This window comes from Oryctolagus cuniculus, chromosome 3 (assembly GCF_964237555.1).
Source record: "Oryctolagus cuniculus chromosome 3, mOryCun1.1, whole genome shotgun sequence".
In the NCBI taxonomy this organism is placed as follows: domain Eukaryota; kingdom Metazoa; phylum Chordata; class Mammalia; order Lagomorpha; family Leporidae; genus Oryctolagus; species Oryctolagus cuniculus.
Genome location: NC_091434.1, coordinates 35,025,425 through 35,046,530, shown reverse-complemented (window position 1 = coordinate 35,046,530; position 21,106 = coordinate 35,025,425). Strand labels below are relative to the sequence as shown.

Here is a 21,106-nt window from a genome sequence, read left to right as displayed (position 1 = left end):
AGCGTCCCAAATTGTTTTGAATGTTGTGCATGGACTACTAAACCACTATGCTTTACTATAAGCTATCAGAGTTCATCTTTTAGTGACTTTTTGTTCAGACCTACATTTAATAAATGGCCTGTTTTGTAAGTTTCCTGGTATTGCTGCTCAGATCTTGCCTATGTCTCATCTGCAGTTATTTCTCTCTCTCTCTCTCTCTTGCTCACTCTCTTTTTCTCTCTCTCAGTGTGTCTCTAATATCATTGCTTAAAATAAGTGACAAAATGATATAGATTATAATTTGCAGTATTACTTTTGCCATCATAGGTTACTCTGCCTTATAATTATAGCTTACACAAAAATCTGCTTGATACTTCCTTATAATCAGAGTAATCATACCTTGTATTTAGTCAGTCTTTCACATGTGACCTCCAAGCACTTTTATAGGAACTCTTGTTAGTTGTTATGGTATTCCTGTGAGCCAAGCAGATGATTGAAAAAGGGAGCCTTGAATGTAACTTGGTTCACTGACTTGCCTGGGGTAAAGCCGTATCAGTGACATTGTTGGGAAAGGAGCCAGGTTTTCTGGTCCTGGACCAGTTTTCTATCTTCTGCACCACTTCACCTCCAAATTTTTAACTTGTGACATCTGTCTCCATCATTGTCATGCTGTTAATTACTTAATATCATTTTACTGCAAGATTAGCTAAAGGGAACAGATACACTGAGTGTTTAAAAAGGTTTAACACAGCATGGGGGAAGTAGTGACACTCTATGGGAGGACATGCAGATTTGTTCCATTGGATTTCTGTGGCTGGTGAGCATTGCAAATTTGGGGGGAACAGGAGGATTTGTATTTTATGTAAACGGTGCTTGATGGAATGATGCAGTGCCTGGAAGTTTCTGGTCTAGGTTTTAAATGTGCAAACAAATGAAGCAAATGTGATCAATTAGTTGATTACTGCCTCACATTCAGTGAAGTGCATTAGCAGATGTGTCTCTTCATGGTCAATTATCTGAACCTGTAGTCAGGGCTTGAGGTTCAGCTAAAATATATTCCAAACCTATGTGTCAGGATGCAGATAAAGTTGACGCCTATTCTCCATCACTGTTTTTTTTTTTTTTAACTTATTGTTATGATGTCCTATTTCCATTTTTACACTGAAGTACAAACCAAATCACTTGTCTGGACATTTCACATCCTATTCTACTGAACGTAGACATGGTTTAGAAGCAACTTGGGAACTGGAGTGGGTATTTTTGTTTGTTTATTTAGGCACATTTAGTGATAAGGCAAAGGATTTGAAGGGTATATCCATCAAAGTTTTCCCATGATGTTTGGGTCTAATATACATAATACATTGATTTAATAATAGTAAGAACTGATTTAATTGTTTTAACCACAGATTTATTGACAATGAAGTATAATTTGGTGATGGGTATATTTTATTATTTTTGCCCTCCTGCCCTCTTTTAGAAAATCTCATTCATTATATGATGCTTGATTATAATCTGATACCTACAGTTTTACTTCTTTTTCCCATTTTATATATATTCCCTATTTTCATTCTTGTTTCCTCCACATTTTCATTTTATATTTCTTTGTCTTGTTTATGTAAGATCTCCTAATCTCTCTGTGGGAGTTTTCAAAGAATGTAAAAACAGTGTATACCAAGTTTTATTCTTCTAATTTTTAAAGAAACTAGTTTATTTTTTGTCACAGATTACATGAATAGTCATATGTCCTTTAGAAATAAGCTGCTTCCATGGTCACACACCATATCATTCACACTATTGTGTCCATAATACTTTGAAGTCTTAATTTTTTAATTTATTTATATGAAAGTAACAGATTCTACAAATTTCTTGTATACAGTTTTAAGGAACTAATGATACTTCCCACTCTTGCTCTTGCTTCCTTTCTTATTTTTATTTTAATTTTTGCAATGACATGTATTCCATTTACTTTATAAATCACAATCCACTTAAACAAAGAATTCAACAAGTAATAAATACAAAGATCACAGCTACTCAAAAGTATAGACAAGAGCTTTAAATAGTAAAAAAATCTCAAGATAACTTGTACATGTGCTTCATTTAAAAAAAATCACTGTTTTATTGATAATTCCATGATTATAGAGGTAAAATTCTAGTAGATAATATGCTATAATGAGACTTTTTCTTTTTACTTTACAGAAGGAGAAATTAAAGTTCAATTTGTATAATATTGAGTATATGTGGGATCTTCAAAAAGTTCGTGGGAAATGCATATTTTAAAAAGCTATGTGTGGATTTCCAAAATTTATGCACCAAAATAAACATCCTTTAATTCTACTTTCCATGAACTTTATGGCGTGCCCTTATACATTGTATACTCGATTCTAGAAAGGCCCTAAGTGTTAATAAACACCTACAGAAAGTAGAATTTTGCTCAAAAAGTCCTTTGAGGATGATTGCAGATTTTCTGTTCCACTGCTCTGTGTCCCTGGAGCTCCAAGAGAAGTAGACAACATTCTGAGTTCAGCCGGAAGTCCCAGGACACAACTTCTCCCCGAGGCCCATAAGAGAGCCATGCACTCTCTGCTAACCCTTGGAGTGTTCTCACCTAATGCTCTTTGTGGATCATGGGCCATGTGGTCAGGGAGACATCAATGGAGACAGCTGATGACTTCTCACGTTGCTAATAGCAGTATTGTTTGAAGGAGATGGATACGCCTGTTTTTTCTTGATCCATGGTTTGAGTGGATTACTTGAAAATACGTTGGCAAAGGTAAACCACTGAAGATCATCCCCTAAAATACTTGGTTATCCAGGAATGGAAGTAGATATTATAATGTGACATGTAATAACCCAAGCACAGGAAAACGAGGAACATATTTTCTCATATGTGGAAACGAAAAATGTTGATCACACATTTGATAGTGGAATGCCAGTTACTACAGGCTGAGAAGGGGAGGGGGAGGAAGGAGTTAGGAAAGATTGATTGAGGGGTCCTAAGTTATAGACAGGAGAAAGACATTCTTATATTCTATTTCACATTCTTATATTCTATTTCACAGTAGAATATAAAAACTAGAAGAACAAATTTTGACTGTTTCACCACGAAAACTGACAAATGTTTGAAGAGACATGATATGTTTAACCTGATTTGGCCATTGCATAATATATACTTATATTGAAATATCACATGATACCTCATGAATAGATGCAACTTTTACATGTGAGTTAACAACTTACAAGTAAAAAAAGTGTAAAGCACGGATATTAAGTCTTAAAAAATATGTTACCATCCTTCTCCCTTCTCATGTTCTTTGACTATTAAATATACTGAAAATTTACAAGACAGTAAACAATACCTATCTTGTTTAACCTTTATAACAATCCCCTTGGAATGTGACATCATTGCCCTGATTTTACTGTTAAAGGAGCAGGAGTATAAAGATCTTGGAAATGCGTCAAGGAAACTATGTAGAACTAGCATTTGAACTGAAGTTTCTTTGCTTCACTGTCCAAACTCTAAGCAAGTGTAATACTTCACAGTCTAAACTCTTAACCAATGGCAACCACTTTACCTTTATGCTGTTTTTTATTTTTTTTAAGATTTATTTATTTGAAAGTCAGAGCTACACAGAAAGAAAAGGAGAGGCAGAGAGAGAGAGAGAGAGAGAGAGAGAGAGGTCTTCCATCTGCTGGTTCACTCTCCATTTGTCTGCAATGGCCAGAGCAGCACCAATCTGAAACTAGGAGCCAGGAACTTCTTCCGGGTCCCCCATGCGGGTGTAAGGGGCCAAGGACTTGGGCCATCTTCTGCTGCTTTCCCAGGCCATAGCACAGAGCTGGATCAGAAGTGGAGTAGCCAGGACTCCAACTAGCACCCATATGGGATGCTGGCACTGCAGGCAGCGGTTTAACCCGCCATGCCACAGCGCTGGCCTCTTTACCTTTATTTTGATACAAGTTGAGTGACAACAAATATGTCTAATATTGATTGTGATTAAATAGCTACATTAGGCACTGGCATTGCAGCAGCATAGATGCTGACATTTGTGACACCAGCATCCTATATGGGCATGGTTTGTGTCCCAGACTCTCCGCTTCCAATGCAGCTCCCTGCTAATGGCCTGAGAAAAAGCAGCAGAAGATGGACCAAGTGTTTGGGCCTCTGTCACCCAGGTGGGAGACTGGATGACATGCCTGGCTCTTCCTGGCTCAGCCCTGACCGTTCTGGCCACCTGAGGAGTGAACTGCTTAGTGGAAAATCTCTCTCCTCTTCTCTGTAACTCTAGCTTCTAAATGAATAAACAAAATCTTTTTTAAAAAGCTGTACTAGTCCTTTCCAGAGAGGTACACAAATTATAATGTGCATCTTTAAAGTCTTCACATTGACATTAAATTGCTAGAGAAACTGGTTTATCAACATAGAGAAATTTAGTATCTGAGAAAAAAGGAATATATACACACCCATACAAATAATAACAATCTTGTTATATGGTTACTAGGTGATAGGCATTGTTGTAGTATTCAATTGTGAAAATAGTAAAAAAAAAATTAGGATGTATTTTCTCCACATTATAGGCTACGAAGTGACACACAATACTTAAGTAACTAGTACAAGGCCATGTGCACAAGAGCCCTTTGGAATCCTCAACAGTGTTAAGTATGGAAAGGAAACCACTGACGTCGGCAGATGCCAAGACCAGGGCGGAGAGGAGGACTATGGCATGCCAGCCTCAGGCCCCACCGGATCTTCCTTACCTTTATAATTTACTTTTTTCTGCCTTTTGAGTACTTGCACAATATCATTCTACTCTTGTACTTGAAAATCAGTACCTTTCAGCCACTCATTCAACTGGCCTGTGGATCTCTGATGCGTTCTTGACAGGATCTCTTGGATCTCTTTTCCAGAAAATTGAAAATATGCAGTGTCGTTTTCTTGTTTGTTAACTTATTTAGTTCTTGGTCATGGTTGTTCGGGTGTAACATTATGTCCATGTGTTGGATACCCCAGGATTGACTGTCTCCCGGGGACAGTGATCACAGTGTTATAATTAAAAGAGACATTGGTGTGTATTTCTGGACCTTGATTCTTGAAATACAGCATCTTGGTCATTTCCTGAATACCCACTACTAATTCACATGTAATTCATATGTACTAATTCACTGTGGCTGGAGACCTGCTGTGGGGCTCACAGATTTCTTCCCCTTATGTACATCAGCTCCAGGGGCAGCAGTAGTCTACCCAGCACTATCTGTTCATTGTCCTTTTAACTCTTTTAATTTGCTTCTGTGATTCTTCAGTTTTATGAATTTCAAGTCCCAGATTACCAAATAAATAATCAAATGTAGTTCTCCTTTGTAATTACAAAATATGAAAAGTTTCAGTTTTAAGAGGCTTCCCTTTGGGAATTTGCCCTGCTGAAAGGTGGCTTGGTGAGAACATTGAGTGTTGTGGTCAGAACTGGGACAAGAGGAGAAATTCCTGGAATAGAGGACAGCGAGACATCCCCTGTGTCTATGTCCTTGGTGTAGCCTCGGGTTTTGCTGTTGTCATTGCCATCTGCCAGAGGAACTGAAAATCTATGCCTAGTACTTCTTGTTTTTTTTTTTTGTTTTGTTTTGTTTTTTTTTTTTTTTTTAAATCTGGCTGTCTAGATTTATAATTGGAAATATTAAACAAATGGGGAGAAATCATTGCATTTTTCTCTTGATCTGAATGCCGCTTTTTGACACCCTAATGTATCAAACAGCTTCTTGCTACACCTAAAATGAAATCCACAGTCCTTCACCCAGCCTTCTGTGGACAAGGGAGATCTGGCACCTGCCTGTCTCACTTGGTACATCCCAGCCTGTTTTAGTCAGCTTTTTGTTACTGAAATACCCAAGTGGAACTTCTTGGGAAGGTACAGATTTATCTCAGTTTAGTGTTTGGAGGTTCACAGTTCACAGTCAGGTGTTCCCATTAGTCTGGCACCTGATGGAGGCTGGAGATGGTGGAATGGGTGCAACAAGATGATCACATGGTGATCCTGGAAACAAAGAATGTAGCTGGCTGAACCTGGCTTAGATAACCACCCCTCTCGTAAGATCTGCCTCCTGAGGGCAAGTCCTTGTTGGACTGAAGACCTCCCACCAGACCATCTCATAGATGCCATAATGAAATCAAATATCTGCCCTTAATCCAGCAACACAGACTTCAGAATTTAAGTATCTGCATGAGTTTGAGGCGCCAAAGGCTGTTCAATCCCTAGCACAGCCACACTGGCTTTCTAATTGCTCTTTCAACATGCCAAGGGCTTTTTTGTCCTAAAGCCCAAACACATGCTGATCCCTCTGCTTGGGATTCTCCCTTTAGTGTTCATTCACTGTTGCAATTCCCAGTCAGCTCTTCACTTGTAACTTACTGAGTTGGAGAGACCTTTCTTGGCTAATGCCCCTAGTTGTTCAGTCTCATTAATCACTCTCATAACTGTTTACACTTCTCCTTTATAGCACTTATTTTTTTTTATAATTTATCTCATGCTTGTCTTGTTCATTAGACTCAGTAAAATCCAGGGAGATTTGCAGCATACCATTGCTCAGAGGTTTACCCTGGACCAATCAGAACAGAGATGAAACCTCCTTGTTGCTGTTTGGAAACACTCTGCAGATGATATCGTACGCAGGCAGGGTGGGGAACTGCTGGGGGGATCACAGCATCAGGAAGGCAGTGATCATGTCTGCCCATAGCTTGTAGCCACTGCCGCACAGTGCATTGTATACAGAAGAGCCAAGTACACATTTTTGGATGAATAAATTACTCGGTTAGTAAACTGAATTCTTTTGATTTGTGTTGCCTAGGTATAATATCGGAGATGACCCCCTAAAATTCATACTAAAATGTGGCCCCTTAAAGTTCCCCAGAAGCGCCATCTGGGGTGCCACATATGCTACTGGAATTTGGGGTGCCATATGATATCACCATATGCTTATTAATAAATCCCCAATATTAATAAGCCCAAGAGGGTTCTTGCCTAATATTTAAAGAAGAATTCTAAATACCGGCACAGATAAATGAGGCAGCATGGTACATTTTAGGCTTTTATTTAGTGAGAAAGATGCATAGGAGAGTGAGAGCTTTATTTAAGAGAGAGAGGTAAATCTGGGTTCATACTGAGCACCAGGAACCAACCACGTGGAGGAGCATCTAGGCCGGGAAGCCTAGGGCGGGTGGCCCGAAGGCCATGCACCCTGGGGGCGCAGGGCTACAGCAAGCCCCCTCCTGGCAAGAGGCCAGGGCAAAGAGAAGGGCCGGGACACACCACGTCCCAGGCTTTTAACCCACTTCCAAAGAGGAGTGGTAAATTAACCTGATTGGCTGGTGAGCCCCCAGATGTGGCCAGGTAGGGGGATGAGGTCACACAATGGCGTGGTGAAGGTATCAGGTAGGGTGTGAAGTCACACAGGGGCATGGGGAAGGCATGGTCTTCTAGCTCACAAACCTAATTAGTTTTAACCTGTATGCCTGCCTACTTCATCCCCCCCTCAGAGACTCCATCCCCTTAATCCTAAGAGGAGTTGATGGACGTCAAATCATCTGCTCTGTAACTGCTTCCTGCTTATGAGGGGCGCAGTGCAGGCCCTGCCTATCCAGGGTTTGGAGGTGTCTGCCTATCCTATCTAACGAATTTGCTGTGTGAGCTGGAGCAGTCTCAGTCATTGACAACGTCTGTGTCCCCTGCATGGTTAGTTGCTCCCAGAAGTCGAGTTCTGAAACATATAAGTTTGTTAATTAGTGTAAGCAAAACTGGAGTAAAATCGATTATAATGGGGGTGCCCCTTTAGATGAAAAGAACATATCTTACAGATTCCCAGATAGTGGCTATCCTTATGTAGATTATAAACCCATTGAGCTTGAGTATAAAGAATTATAATAGAAGAAATTATCAGGTAGCTTTATCATCAATAACAGTTCCCAGAAATAATCAAGAAAAGCAGGTAGAGCACGTTTGCCTTAAGGAGACAAAGGCGAAAGTTTTATCCTTTTTGCTTTGAAGTATTTAAGGTTTCTGGTTGGCTTATAGGAGCAGTCAGGCATGTCTTTTGCATTCACCTATGAAGATTTAAGAGGCAGAAGTTTAATCCTAATTTCACGGAGGTAGTCGTGCTCAATAGCACCTGGTAAGGTCCCTTTAATTTACGCGGAAGCTGATCTGAAGAGGCTCTTTGAATGGCTTGCTCAGGAATTCCTGATGTTGGAATTTTTTGCTAAAAACTCCTTCATTCCTTGGAACACCTTTTGTAGTTCCCTGTCCAGCACAGTGTCTGTTTCAGAGGCTTTTAAGCAAACACAAGGCTTAGGACCCAAATCCTGGACTCCATAACAACTTTTGCAGCTACCCTCTTCCATATGGGGTCTGCATCAGGGCATCTTTAAAGCTATACACAAAAGTTTGGAATCCAAACCTTGGAATCCAGATTCCATAAAATCCTGTCATCAGCAATTCCGAATGCCAGAGCTTTAGTTAGAAGCTCCTTAGTTCTCTGGAACAACTTTTGCAGCTACCCTTTTCAGTACGGAGACTGTATCAGGGCGTCTTTAAAGCTATACACAAAAGCCTGGAATCCAAATCTTGGAATCCCAAGTCCACAGAGTTTTGCCATTCTCAGAAATATCCTCAGCTGCCTTTAAATATCTGACCCTGTGTTAAAATAGACGAGATAGGAATTTCACAGGGAGACATGTACTTAAGATTTTACGTTTGAGGCACTTACTAAACCTTAAATAAATACCTAAAAACACAGGAAATGGAGTTTGACACTTAGACATAACTAGAACATACGATGCATAATATCACACAATAGAACAAAGCAAATCTTTGGGGTTAAGTTTTGCATTAAAGGTAATACTGTAGCTCTTTTGAGAACAGAGATCCTACATGGGAAGTTAGTACACAGTGACTCCTGTCATTAATTTAACAATTAACACTCTTACGTGTGACGTCAGTGATCACCCGAGGCTCTTGACATGAGCTGCCTAGGCTATGGAAGCCTTATGAGTCCACAAATTCCATCCGTATTCAGACAAGGCCATAGTCAAAGTGGCAGTTCTCTCCTCCATCCTTCTTTGATGGCCACTCTTCTCCACGGGGGTCTCACCCAGGGAGGTTCTCCACGTGGGGACACTTTCTCCATGAGTGTCCTGGCTTTCCAAGCCTGAAATGCTCTTGTGGACTTTCTAGCCAGACCAGAATGCCTTGAGGGCTGATCTTGAGGTCACTGCACTTAAAGCAATTACCACTCTATGAGTCTGCTCTACAGACTCCTTCCCATGTTGGAGCATTTACTCCTTTTTAATTTTATTATTATTCGTAGTAAAAGCTTAATCCTAGTGACACGATCACTTTAACACTTAATCCCACCTGTATGATCACTTTAAAACTTAAGATGTTACTATTACCATCTAGCCCAAGGGTATTTGTGACCCCCATAGCAAGGTGTTTTTTTTTTTTGTTTTTTGTTTTTTTTTTTTTTTTTTTTTTTGACAGGCGGAGTGGACAGTGAGAGAGAGACAGAGAGAAAGGTCTTCCTTTGCTGTTGGTTCACCCTCCCATGGCCGCCGGGGCCGGCGCACTGCGCTGATCTGATGGCAGGAGCCAGGTGCTTCTCCTGGTCTCCCATGGGGTGCAAGGCCCAAGCACTTGGGCCATCCTCCACTGCCTTCCCGGGCCACAGCAGAGAGCTGGCCTGGAAGAGGGGCTACCGGGACAGAATCTGGCGCCTCGACCAGGACTAGAACCCGGTGTGCCGGCGCCGCAAGGCAGAGGATTAGCCTAGTGAGCCATGGCGCCGGCTCCCATAGCAAGTTTTAAACTGCACCCTTAGAAGTAAGTCTGCTGGTGGGCACCTAGGTGTGGCCAGGTACGGGGTCACACAGGGGCTTGGTGAAGGTATCAGGTAGGGCATGAGGTCACACAGGGGCGTGGCGAAGGTGTGGTCTTTCAGCTCACAAACCTAATCAATTTTAACCTGTATGCCTGCCTACTTCAGGTATACAAAATTCCAGAACTAGTCCATGTTCAAATGGATAGATATCTTTATATTCCGCCAAAACAAAATGATATATCTTGATATTTATTAAGAAAATCAATATTAAGTACCCTGATGTTCCTAATAACATGTCATATTTCTAAACCATGGCTGCACTTTTCCTTCTATTTCTTAGATTTTTCCTCGGGTTAAATATTCTAGCAATGTATTACCTTCTTTCTGGCAGAAACTTAAAATGTGCAAAGTTCACAGTGTATTAAGTACTCACTAACTTGGTTAGTTCTCCCAACAAAGAATTTCTTTTAAGTTCTAGACTCTTTCTCCATTAATCTAAATCTAAAGAGTCTTCCAAAACTTGATTGAAATGTGCTTTATGAAAATCTGTACTTGGATTTCAAAGTATTTGAGATTAAAATAAACTTATATATTAATTCTATTTCCATGAACTTTTTGAAGTAATTTGCATAATTAAAAATATATGAAACACATTGTTTCCAAAAGGAGATAACATTGCCCTTCAGAGAAACTGTTCGGCCATTGACTGGGTCACTAGAAGACCCATATTGAAATTTAGGACAAAAGATTGCAGAAGGCTTCTTATTGATGTCTATCCTTAAATAACACAAGGAACTAATACAGTCACCAAGAGATTGTACTCTGAAACGAAGCATTATATTCTATTCTGATAATAAATTTTAACTTTTTGTTAAGTGCATTCTAGCAATTAAACTGTCTTAATAAGACTTATTTTTCATCATTCAAAAAGGTACTAAAAACAGAGGCAAAGTGTGTTGAATTCCAGTAGTATTTCATCACTTAAAGGCACTTGTACATATGATGTATAATGGAGTGCTTACAATATTAAGAAATGAAGAAGAGTGTTATAATCGTAGTATTATCCTTATCTACAATTTAAGTGAGTTGTATAAACAGAGACTTGTACATTATTGAAAATAATTGATAAAGTACTTATTTCCCTCAGGAAACCCCACCACTTATCTTAAATGTATACTACTTAAAACTGTTTCCTGTTTATTATCATGACATTATGTCTCAGCTGGCATACATTTCTCAAGCCACTGACTGGCCCCACATATACATAAATTACCATTTTACCTGTGGCCTCCTCATATCTTCTGATAGTAGGTGGATACCTGCTATTTTACTTTAGAAACAAATTGGTAAGTTAAAATATCATACTTTTTATCCTGAGATAGGAATGGCAAGCATTACTTTTACACTCATCCCTTTACAAAAATACTCACAGAGGAGCATACCAGGCTCTGTGGAGAGCTTACTAGGTTTTGTGGGTGTTTTTAATTCATACCACGATGTCCTCCGAAGGTAATGCAGGCAGATTAATGCCTTTGGGGAAGAGTTGAGTGTTTAGTGCCTTTTCCAGGTTAATCACCAGACCAATGGTAAGACAAAGAACTCTGGCTTTTCTCTCAGACGTGTTGTTTCATGTTCATCTAAAATACAGTACCTTGTTTTCTCCCCAAGAAATTTTAAATATCCTAGTGGTAGGTTGTGATCTGAGAGTTAAAGGGGCAAATTGAAAAGCAGGGACAGTTCTCTGGGGCATCCTGGAGTCTCTAGGTCTCAGTGTTGATAGCTTAACGAATGCAAAAGTACAGATTCTTTCATTATGTTCATAAGGCAACTTGAGAGATTTCTCTTTTTTCTATCTCATTAATATAAATTTTGTGTCTGGAGTTCATGCTACTGTTTATATATATATAAATGTCATTACAAATATTGTAATAAGACAATTCTAAGCTATGCATGGAAATTAACTAGCACTATTACTGGAATTTTGGGTACAATTTACTCACTGTAGACATAAACAGTTTCAAGGCTGGCTCTGTTATCACAGTGATTTTGAGAATAGTGTGGAAATTCAGTCTGAAGTCTGATTTGACAGATCTGCCAGTTGACAGTCCAGTAACAACAGCATACATGGTCTACGAGTATCCCTGCTACATTCAAGATATCCACTGTTGCAAGGACACCAGTATCAGTAACAGTGTCCGTGGCCTTAAGGAATTTGTAATTTATTAGAGCAAAAAGAAGAAATAACTATAGTGCAAAGAAAACCAGAAGAGCTATGAAAGATGTACTGCACAAGTTAATTGTCTAAAAGAGAGTGAGCAGCAGATGTTCATGTCAAACCATGATACTTGAAAAAGCACATGTAAAAATGGAGTTAGAAATAAGTTTTTTGGTACAAAGTGGTTTTCTTTTTTAAAGATTTATTTACTTATTTATTTATTTGAAAAGCAGAAGGACAGAAACAGAGTAGGATCTTCCATGCACTGGTTCATTCCCGAAATGGCCACAATAGCTGGGCCCAGCCAAAGCCAGGAGCCTGAAAATCCATCTGTGATTCCCACGTGGATGGCAGAGGCCCAAGCACTTGAGTCATCTTCTGATGCATTCTCAGGCACATTAGCAGGAAGCTAGATCAGAAGTGGAGCAGCTGGGACTTGAACCAATGCTCATATGAGATGCCAGTGTCATAAATAGCAGCTTGACACACAGCACTACAAAGTCAGCACCTATATTCAAAAATTTTAGAAATTCATGCATCATTTTTTGAAATATGCACTTCCATGAACTTTTGGATGACCCTCTGATGAATGGATTTCAGAAATTTTTGCATCAAAAATACTTATTTTCAAGTGCATTTCCAAAAAACTTCAAGTAACCTCTTATGTTCTATTCAATTAAAATGGGACTGTTAATTATGAATGTCATGGTCATTTTTAACCTTGCCAAATATTTTGCCAAATATTTCTGGATATTTAGAAAATATCACAAAGTTTTTGTTCCTAATCAGTAGCCTTCAGTTGTACACAGTAGTCTATATTATAGGAGGTTAAATTTCACCCAGATTTGCAGATGAAAAAGTAAAACTTTAACATCATACGTTCAGAAAAAAAAAAGGCTAGCCTGTTTTTAAAGAATTTTTTCCTTTTGCTAACCAAGGATTAACTCACTCTGTTTTGGCAAATCCTGATGTATTAATCTGTTTGGATGCTACTTAATGCTCTGAGAACATAATTTAAAACAGGGGTTAAGATCAGGGGCATGAAAGAGTTAATACAGAGTTGGTGAAATTTGTTCTATTTTCCCCTCTTGGACTTCCTAGCTGGATAAGATTTATGACTGCTGCACCTTTCCTATGGAAATCAGGTTTTCTAAATGGGTAAATTAAAGCTCATTGTAAATTGCTCAAGGTAATATTGGAGTCCTTTGTGCTTCAGGGTTTCCAATGTGGGTCTTTTAACCTTTGATTCCATTTAAAGGAAATTTTCCAGAAAGATTTATTCTCCCTTCAGTGGCATTTTTAGATGCTGTACATGATGAGCAGAAACAGTACAGAGTGTTGAAGAAATAATTTGTGTTCCATGAAAGCTTAATTTCTCTGTTATTTTTTAAAGAATTCTCATTATTGCCACATTCTGAGTGTGTATGTGTGTGTATGTTTACAATTGCATCCTTGTGCGTGTTCTAAATATCAAGTATATCTACTTGAACATTACATGTAAAAAAGGAGTTCAAGACCTGCACTTAGTCATTCCTAAATACATATCTTTAAGCTGGTTTTCCATGGCTTTGATTCAAGGAATATTCAACTGTTTGTTACCTGAGATGTACATTAAAAAATCCATTCAAATATGCAGGGGAAAAAACCCTCAGTGTAGTTACTTAGTAATGGCTCTTTTGTACACCCTGAACTTAGGTGGATTTCTCAACATGTGGATCGCTTGTCTTTAGGAGACAATAACAAAGCATTTCTAAGATGCTTGTTACAAACCATTTGCTATCATGAATAACTAAAACTCAGGCACATTTTTTGTTGGTGTTGGTCGAAGTTAAAACTGGCTATCTCTGGCAATGAAACTTTTGCTTTGCCTGTTTGTATAGTAACGCCGCATTAAGATGTCAGGTCAAAATATTTTTTCTTTCTCTCTCTGTTTTGATATTTCATTTGAGAACCAATATTTCAAAAAATGTAGTGATTTAGTACAAATTCCTTAGTTCCAGTCAGATAAATAAACCTTAGCAGATTCTGTGAGCTGATTTATTGATAGAACTCGGAGGGATCACAGGCCTTTCTGAGAATATTTGAAATGTTTCTGAATTCAGAATTTTATTGACGTTTTTCCCAAGAGAGAAGCAAAGTGGGAGCAAAGCCTTCCTTTTCCACAGTGCAGACATCTTCACAAAACTTTAATTTTCCTTTTTTTTTTTTTTAAAGATTGGCTTTAAAAAGGAAAAAAAAAAAGAACAAGGAAATGACAAGAGGCTGCAGGAGTGCTGTGCTGGTCACCTGCGACTGGCGATCAGAGCAGCCTCCTCCAGTCCATGGTGATGAGAGTCGAGTCTGGCACAAATACGTGAGATACAGAGAATATCTCTGAGCTGCTTTTCATGTAGTGACCGTGGTTTCCTGAATTCTCTACAAAAATTTCATTAGAATTTAAAACACTATTACGTTTGATAGGTAGAGAACTAGAGAGTAAGACGGAGAGAAACACAGATCTACCCACTGGTTAACACCCAGAACCGGGCCAGGGTGGAGCCAGGAGCTTGAAACTCAGTCTGTGGCTCTTCAAGGTGAGTGACAGGGAAGCAAGCACCCAGACCATCACTCGTTGCCCCCCGGGTGCTCATTGTCTGGGACTGACATGAAGCCAGAGCTTGAACCTGGACATGCTCTGGGATTGCTCTGGGATGTGAGTGTCCTTAACACTGTGCCAGCTGAGGTCAGCTTTTCTGCAAAATTTACGTCTCTTTTCAACAAAAGATTGAGAAAGATTTTGTATTAATATTCTTATTTTTAAAAATTATCCCTGACTATAAAAACAAAAACTGCTTCACAGGTCCTATATACTTATTTCACTTTTCCCAAACCCATATGTGAAAAGGATCTTTCCATGGCCTGTGAGGAGAAACTGCAAAGAAAACTCGAGACCCCAACAATGAGCCCATTGGTGCGCCTCCGCGATGGAGCCCTTGGGGGCAGCCAGTGCGAACCTGAAGAGTTGATTTAGGGCCCTTTCCTGAGCGTGACCTTGGCCCCTAGTTACATGAGCCGGGTTTTTGGATCCTCCAGAATGCTCATAACGGAGGTCAACGGTTTAAGCGAGCTACGGTCACCTAGGGAGGGTTGCTTCCATCACCCAGATTGGAATTTATCTTTTTTTGGTTTTGTTTTGTTTTTTTTTTTTGGACTCCTCAGTAAAAATTAGTTTGAGCAACAATTTAAGGAGCATGAAAGCGGCTGTCCTTGACAAGTCGGGGAAATCCTTCACCCCGTGTTTGAGAGAAAGCCCCTGACTCTGTTTCCATTCATCTTCCTGTCTTCCATTGGCCAATCCAGAATCAAGCTAAATAGAACATTAGAAAAATTATTGTAAACAGGAAAACAAAAAAATTACAGCTGAAAATAGTATAGGGAAAAATGAAAGAGAATCAGAATCTTAACCATTAGTCAAATGACATCACCTAAAGAAAAATAAAATCAAGAATCTTGCTCTGTCAACCAAGTTGTTTTTTTTTTTTTAAATAAAGGACAACAAGAAGAAAAATGAAAAGTTAGGCAAGAGAAGATAATTTAAACCCAACAGAAAGAATGAATTAATTTACTATCATGGGTTCAAAATCAGGTATACTTAAACAAACAATAGTGAAGTCACTTTTTAAAAAGTCAGCCTTGGAAGGAAATGTGCCGGGGGAAAGGAGCAAACAGGGTGCATTTTTAAAGTGGTCATCAGAAATGAGGCAGCATGGGTGACTGGGGACCCCACGGAGACCTCTAAGGCAGAGAGAGCTGAGCTGTGCAGGGTAAGACACCACTCCAGGGGAACTGCTGTCGGCGGCTGCTGTTCCTCAGTGTCCTCCAGGATACCCGGGAGAGCGCCTAGACTTGCCCTTCCCCAAGCAGCAATCCATCAAGGTGCATTCCGCCAGCTCCCCCTCACGGCTCCGCACAGGCGTGAAAGCTGCTGTGCCCAGTCCCTCTCTCTGGGAGAGCTCAGTCTGAGGGCACCATTGGTGTGGTGCTCTTCAGATGGGCCGTCAAGGCAGAGTGGCCAGGCCCTCTCTCACCCAGTCAGCTGTTTCTAGTTTGGTAATGCAGTGCAGCTAATCCAGAGCTGCTATTTTACCATCACTTACTAACAACTTAAAGATAACTGAGAAATGTCCACATTGAACAAAGCTTTGTTTGGAAAAGGTCTGCTCTTCCAGTTGCCGATGAAATGATCTTTTTCTAAGTGTTCTTGACCTCACGCAGCGCAGACCACTTACTGTCTTCACTCTTCTTTGCTCCATACCTCTCCCCATCTGCCTCCTTCCCTCCCCCCTCCATCCCTCCCCCTCTCACCAAATCATATGCAAAGCCTTTGTGAAGTAGTCACACTTCAGCTGTTCAAGAACTTTGGAGAATGGAAGAATTGCAAAAATTGTAATCATCAGTTAAATTGAACTTCATGTGTGCAGATGGTGTGTTTTCATCTTTTGATGACATAGGAGTGAGGAGGGCGACCGTACATGGTGTACAACTTTCACAAAGTCTGTTTATACCTTATCTTATTCCCAAATCATTTCAAGGTGGTCTTCCTCGTAGTGCTATTAATAGGGCTGAAGTTCTGACAACCACAAGTACGTATTGGATGTCATAAAGCCTGGTCCAAATATTAGGAGCATATCTGCAGGCCAGACATTCAAGGAGCTTTGTTTTCTGTCTCTAACCTTTCAGTCTAGCCTTAGTTCCTCTATTTCATTTTCTTTCAACCTCCAGGGACCTGCATTCCAAACACATCCAACTAGTTGTTTGGCATTTCGCAAATAGTGATTGCAATTTCCTACTCCCATGCCTTTGTGTGTGTGTTTCTTCTGCCTTGAAGGGCTTCCCAGTCCCACTGTCCTGTGAGATCATGCTAATTAAGGCCCAGCTTAAATGTCACCTTCCTCTCTATACCTTGCTTAACAGCTTTCCTGCAAGCAAACGCAGAACAAATCTTTTTCCTTTCCTCCCTGCTTTGGTGTTTTGTTTCTTGAGCTATTTTGTCACACGTCATATTGACTTGAATCTTCATCTGTCCTACTTCCAGAATTAAGAGAATCTGGAGCTGGGGAGGCCAATCTTCAGTTCTTAATATAGTGCTTGGCATGTCATAAACAGTGAAGAAATGTTCATTGGCTCTAGGAGCTGAAGCAGTTCATTTAAGCTCCCATTCAGGATAGTTATGAAACATAATTTAACTTGGCCTACTCATTGAAGCATAGTCAAGACTGGAATGCATAGCTGAGTTCTGAGTTTTGCTCTGTTTCCATTGAGTTTTAGCTCAGTTTTTCCTGTCTTTAATCCTGGGAGTCTTCCATTTCTATCAGTTTTTTCTGTTTATCAATTTCAGTCTGAAGATATCACATTTAACCAGCATAGAATCTTTACGTAATTATAAGGAACATAGAGGAGCACTCTTTGGCTTTTGAGTCTGAGACTGTGATTTCCAATTCCGTGACTTCTGGATAAGGCAAATCTATTTGTTAGGAATCTCCAGAGACTCAGAACTAGTAGGATGTGTGTGTGTGTGTGTGTGTGTGTGTGTTCACATGTGCTCCCACACAGTTAAGTAGGTGAGAGAGAGGAGGGAGGGACGGGGAGAGAGAGAGAGAGATCAAAATGTAAGATTGATGGATAGATTTTAAAGGAATTGGCTCACATGGTTTTGGATACAGACATGTTGCATGCTTTGCTACACGTTAGCTGGAGACACAAGAGAGGTGATGTGTTTGTTGTTCCAGACTGAGTCCAAAGTCCAAAGCTCTCTAAGGAGAGCTGAGAGAATTTAGCCCAGTTCTGAAGCCAGCAGGCTTGAGACTCACAAAGGGCTGATGTCTCAATGCGAGGCTGCATTCTAGAAAAGACGAATGTTCCAGTTCATGCAGTCAGGCTGCAGAGAGAAAATTTTTTTATGCAACCTTTTTCTTCTTTTCAGGCCACAATATGTTAGATGAGGCTCACCCACATTGGGTGGGTCTTCCAGTTCAAGTGATGTTATCAACTAGATAGATCTCACAGACAACTCAGAGATAAAGTTTAACCAAATACCAGGCCCTCTGTGGTCTGATGAAGTTGACGCTTGGAATTAACCATAGCCATTGCCATGTTCTGCATGGGTATTTTGTCAGTGATGCAAAATCTAAGTAAAGAGTTTTGTCTATTAAAAAGCACATTTTTGGAAATTATAATGAAATTAGTGTTTCTGCGAAGTCTAGTCTCATTTTGACAACTGTGGTGTTTTTTAAAGATTAATTTATTTGTTTGCTTAAGAGTCACAGTTACAGGGACAGGAGGAGAGACAGAGAGATCTTCCATCTGCTGGTTCACTCCCCAAATGGCTGTAATGGCCAGACCTGGGACAGACTGGAGACTGGAGCTGGGAGCTTCTTCCAGGACTCCTGCATGGGTGACCAGGGCCCAAGCGTGTGGGCCGGGCCATCTTCTGCTGCTTTTCTAGGCCATTAGCAGAGAGCTGGATCAGACGAGGAGTAGCTGCGACTCAGACGCCCGTTTGGGATGCCAAATTGCATCCCATAAAGCCCCCTGCTCCACCTCAATGCTGGCCCCAACTACTGTGCTTTATTGATGTAAGAAGTATAGTGTGAAAAGAACTCTCTATATTGTAGCTGAAGACAGGGCAGTAGTCTCAATATAAATGATATGAAGAGCCAAGTCAAGTAGTAAATAAGTGAGGTATGTTGAGTATATGGTGATAGTGGCAGCTGTGGTACATAGGAAGACTTATTTTGAAAATGTATATTTTTCATGTACTTGAAAGGCACAGAGAAAGGGAAAGAGAGAGAGAGAGAATCTTTCATCTTGTGTTTCACTTCCTCAGATGCTTTCAATACCTAGGGCTGGACCAGGCCAAAGCCAGGAGCCTGGAGCTCCATCTGGGCCTCCCACAGGGTGCCAGGAATCCAATTACTGGACCATCTCCTGCTGCTTCCCAGGATGTATTTGCAGAAGCTAGATCAGAAGCAGGATTCAAACAGCCATTCCTATATGGGATGCAGATGTCCCAAGCTGTGGACTCAATCTTTTGCACCACAATTCCCACCCTCAAGATTTATAAGTATACAACATCCCTTTTTCTTTTGTGAAAGCCATAACTCTAAGCCTTTGTATAAGATCTTTTGCTTGTTTAGTTCTTATTTTTTCCTAGGCCTCAGTTAATATATTATAATAGATGGTGAATCTACAAACTCACGAGTCTTTCCATGCATTTTGGCTGCCACTAAAGATTGAGAGGTGATGAAATAACACCTTTGCTGATTTACAGAGGTCTGATGAACTCTAAAGGAAAATGACATGTCATTCTCTGAAGCAACATAATTTGCTTTCCAGTGATGACATAATGAATAGGTCTATTGTTTTGGGAAATAGCAAGAGCAGAAATACCATAATCATGTTGTTTCAAAAATAATTTGACCATGAATGTGCTTTATAATGTAATGTGACCAAAGTCCCTCCATAATTAAGGAGCAGATCTCTACAGGTGTCACCAAGTCTATGTATATGCATGCCTGCTTTCTAAAGATTGAAGAATGTTTCCTGCTGGGAAGTAGAATAACTTGCAGTACATATGTGTTGCTGTGGGTTGATTTTTCTTGTTGGAAGGCTTTTCATATAGTCCTGAAGCCTTCAAACTATAATTTAAAGCAAGACAGCCTCTGAGGATTTATGGAGTCATTTTCCCTTTGGCTAAAGCCTGGGATGGTCACAGACCACTAGATTTAAAAAGGCAGCCTAACCTGTCCAAAGACCAACATAAATTCTCAAAGGCAGAGAAAATAGTGCCTGCTGATTAAATTAGTGCAAGTATAGTATTTGTCAGCTACAAACAAATGATTTCCTCCTAACTGCCTCTGCCTTAAGTTTGAAGCAAGGCTACAGAGGTGTGTGATATTTGACTCTCATTTGTCACATTTAGTTATGTTAGTTGAGAATGATTTGCATGTTACATAGTGTGCTTCAGATTTCCATTTGGATTTGGCTAGATACATGGATTCACTTTCGCCAAAACTCCCAGTCATAGGCATGTTTAAAATAATCTTCCAAACAAAACTAATAATTTTTCCTTGTTACACAGAGACTGAACATGAACATTTAAGAAAAGAAAAAAAAGAAGGAAACATGTATCTCTAGGCTCATGTCCAGGGCTCCACTATTTATGTTATGGGGTTTCCTAAGTGCATTATCAAACATTCTCCATCAGTTGCTTGCATTCACTTTCCATGTGTCCTCTTGATTCACAGAAATTATTAATTTTAGCCCAATAAAAACAGGACTTTTCATTTGGCAATTCATTATATGAAACCATTTTCACTGACTTCAAGGGAAAAAACATGTTTATCCTTGACAGATCTTGATACTTCTCCATGGCTCATAGGAAACTTTCCATGTGTTTTTTTTTTTTTTTTACAAAAACAATATAAATTACAAGAATGGAGACTTTCTAAACTATCGCTGATTATCTGTAACAGCTTTCTAGAGTTCTTGGAAAATGCTGCCCAGCTTTCCCAGGCATGAAACTTACAGGAAAAGATACTACAACGGCAGCGACCATCTTCATTGCCGCTTACTTCAGAGATGGTCATTATGGAATAAATTTGATGAAATTGAAGGTAGCCACCTCTGAGAAATAAGTGAAATGATGCCACATGACACAGTGAGCTTCAGATCCCATGAACACTCAGGGGATGTTAGCAGTTACCCTTCTTTCTGTATAGATGAAGAAATTGAAGCTCAGAGGGCCTAAGCAACTTCTCTGCATTTAGAAAGTGATAAGAAGGGAGGGAGAGGAGAGGGGAGAGCGGGAACAGCAGGCAGACTCACCGTGTTCCTGAAGTTCTGTTTATGAAATGCATGGAGTTTTGTACACCTTAAATAAAAGGGATTCTGGGAGAGCAGAGTGATTTGAGCAGAATTCGCTCAAATCTGAGACGTCTGGCAGTAGAGTCTGGGTTCCAACCACTAAGGATCTGGGGGAAGAGCACAGGTAGGTGCAGAGGTGTGGGAGGA

General features: G+C 39.9%; 1 protein-coding gene across 7 annotated transcripts in view; it reads left to right on the top strand.

The window, feature by feature from the left end:
- The window catches only part of PARD3B (par-3 family cell polarity regulator beta), a 1,151,792-nt gene that overhangs the window by 416,816 nt on the left and 713,870 nt on the right, over positions 1-21,106 (top strand). The window lies entirely within an intron of this gene.